We start from the raw sequence: 3,526 nt of genomic DNA, 5'->3' as shown, positions 1-3,526 counted from the left end.
TGCGACCGTAGCGGTCACGCGGTTCCAGACTGTAGCGTCTATAACCGCTCGGCCATTCTTTTTTTTCTCATTTTGTTCGTTTTCGTTCGTTGTATCTGCTCGGGGTGGACGTCGCAAGACACCCGTTTCAGTTCGTCGTTGGCCCATTAACTTTTTTTTTTTTAGTTTCAGGGGGCAGCGAACCCTCTGACCGAACACGCTGAGTTACGGTGCCGGCATACCACATTTCATTAGATGTCAAATGGCACAGAGTAGTAAAAGCTTTTCAATAATTTGTGTAGGTATGTATAGAGATCAAAAGACGGTTTGAGAAATATATGTAGCTGGCAATTAAAATGGCGCTATTCCGCTGCTAATGTGAGATGAGGAATTCAAACTATTTGAGATATGAAGAAAGAGATGATAGCTTTCCAATAGATGTAACAACAATTATCCCTGTGGAACACAAGAGCATGATATTGCGCATTAAAGGGAAGTGGGTGCGGGGTATTTAAAGGACTCAGATTTTAGTAGGAAAACCTACAAGAAAAAATAATAGGGGGTATGGTTTCCTTATTGAAACTTTCATTGAGATATGTTATTTCAGATTCTTATACAAAAGCTTAAAACTCCTAGTGGTCAAATTTAAATCGCTCGTAAGCTTCCATTTATCTAGACAAATATATCGTAGAGTAGTGATACTGTAATTCGCATTACACATTTTAAACAACAAGAAAAGTCAAAAGGCCCTTAATATGAAGCTTACAAACGGATTCAGCTCGGTGCGTTATGTATGCAGCAGCTTTAGCCACCCGTAAGCAAAACAATAAACGTGACGACGACGGGTGTGGCGAGCTGCTAACGCAACTAATTTCGTAATTCAAATTTTGGACAATGGTTTGCCGTTATTGCTTGCCGAACAACGAGAACGGGACCAAAACTTCTATGGGTAGCATGAATCTGACTTAATTAATAGCGCTGCAAATCCATTCAAAATTAAACGTTTGGACAGCGCGCAATAGCGCCCCGCTGGCCGCCGCTGCGGGCTTTTGTGGACGGATGCGGCCAGCGCGGAACAGTGCTGCCAACATAACAACGGCGCGAGGTGGAGTAGGAAGAGGAGGCAGCGACGTGCCGGCGAATCTGAGCGATTGTGCGCTATTCGAGGAACAGTAGGAACAGGAACGGTGAGGTAAAACGAGGTTTTGCTTGGAACAGCGGCCCAATTGCGTTGTTCTCGGGAGAGCATTAATTCAGTTGCAGCAAATATTACGTTTCCAGACACGAAATGGCACGCTAAAGCAGATTTAAGCACAGTTCGTGAATCACATCAACTAGTAACCAAATCTGACGAGCCATTTTGTTTCACCAAGGTTTGTATCGATTTTATTGGAAGGGAAGTGCACAAATAATTAAATCGGGCCAAGCTAAAAGCGCATGATATAATAAAGTTTTAGATAGCTTGGATTAAGCAGTTCTTAAAGTACTTCACCTCTATTCAGATATCAATTATTTATAACTCAGTACACAACAATGCTGTCTCCAGACGCTGGGGTCCCGTGTTTTATCCCAGCCTGATTGGAGATTGACTCCACTCGGAGACTGTATGTTGTCCTCGTCATTATGTTGTCCTCGTCATTTCATCTTCAACGACGTGCATGTCATCGAAGTGCAGACAAATAAAGGGACTTGCACTGGACGGCCTAACTGCCCTAATAGTGCTATACTGTCATTTAATTTCATTTGCAACTTGTCCGCAGATTGTACTCTGTGATACGCTGTAAAAGAAGAAACTATAAAAAGAATTTGGTCTGGCAGGATTTTAACGAAAGTTGCTTGAAGTGTGTCGCCGGAAACACGTGGTGGAAGAGGCTGTTGTGGTTGGGGGGGGGGGACATGTATGCCTAATTGTAGTAAACGTAATGTTTGTTAAGGAAACTGCTGACGACCACTATCGGTACATAGCCGAAAGGGCCCCAAACGGCTATATGTTACCTAGGTGATTTCGCTGTCTATGTAAGGACGGCCACGCTAGTTGATGGTTGTACAATATATACATAGGTACGACAAGATTCAGCCACAGAAACTTATTATTTACAAGCGTAGGGCTCCTTTGCAGTTGTTATAGTCAATAACATTCATCCGGGTGTGTGACCGCTTTGTAATTGCGTGTGTGCAATATTCTCGGCGAAGAAGGCATCAAGCCGATTTTTCGAAGCAGCAAAAAATTAAAAGGTGTTGTTAGTTGGACGAAAGACGCAGCTGATAAGCTGAGTTTACGAAATCGGGTGCGAGTGTGGATTAGTGTATGTATGCGAGGTGTTGCGACCAAGGAGCACAGGCGTATCTGAAGAACAGTTTCAAGTGAACCTACTACAATAATGGTTAGTGGCCCAAGACGAAGAGATAAAATGAAGTTAAACTACATAAGAGAGAAGAGGCAAGCAGTCTTCTTGATAGGCTTCTGAAAAGGCACAGGTTACTGCACATCATTCTTTCTGAATAATACCGTCTACACTGCTTTGTATATTTATTTATTTGTTAACGACGTTTCGGCTGCTTACGTGTTCGGATCAAAGTTTAGAACCGGTAAAACAATGTTGGCATTGATCTAGAGGGCGTTATTCACAAAAGTACACAATAATCACAGTCAAGGAATTTCTTTCTTTTATCATATATGGCACAGAAGCCTGGCCTTGGAACAAGATGAAAAGCGAAATACCTTTAGTGACGAGTTATATCATATGGAAAACAAATTATAGAAACTGTAATTAGATATAGGATGAGGTGGGGTGAATCCGACCTAGTAACTTCTTATGCCTATAAAACGCTTATCCGAGGTCGGATCTTAACGTTATATACGATAAATTATATGTAATATAAAGGAGCAACTGTCTGCAAAATATTTTTGTTATACCATCAATAGTTTTTGAGATATCCGTATTTTAAGAAACGTCCGTTTTCGCTGTTTGCAAAAATGGTGGGGTAAATTTGACCTCCTATTTGTTTGGCTGATTTTGCAAAGAAATAGTTGTAAATGAACGGTTTATTTGTGAAATAATTATAAGCAATTATGTTTTTTACATAAATGAACAAAATGTATTCGAGAAAATAACAATGTTTAGAGTACTAAATATACTGAAAATTAAATCAATGTAAATTTTAATTAACAAAATATGATTTCATTGCACGGCTGTGCAACAGCAATGTCGATCTCGGAATGTTAAAATCACAAGCGATAGCTCGTAAAGACATTCCCATTTGCATTGCAGCAAGTGTTCGGCGATTATCGTTTTGATTACGTTTTGTCGTTTTTCGCTTGTAATTTCGTACCACTTTCCTAAAAACAAACAAAAATTCACTTTGTTTCCATAAATAAATAATTCTATACACATAAACGATAAAAAATATGCGGTCGGATTTACCCCACCATTTAGCGGTCGGCTTTACCCCAACATACCATTTCTCATTTAACAACATAGAAACAATTTACACAAAATTTACAACAAAAACGATACATACACTGAATAGGTCACTAAATGCACTA

The sequence above is a fragment of the Schistocerca nitens genome, chromosome 1, assembly GCF_023898315.1.
Source record: "Schistocerca nitens isolate TAMUIC-IGC-003100 chromosome 1, iqSchNite1.1, whole genome shotgun sequence".
In the NCBI taxonomy this organism is placed as follows: domain Eukaryota; kingdom Metazoa; phylum Arthropoda; class Insecta; order Orthoptera; family Acrididae; genus Schistocerca; species Schistocerca nitens.
The sequence above is the reverse complement of the archived record's forward strand: the minus strand, read 5'-3'. Positions refer to the sequence as shown.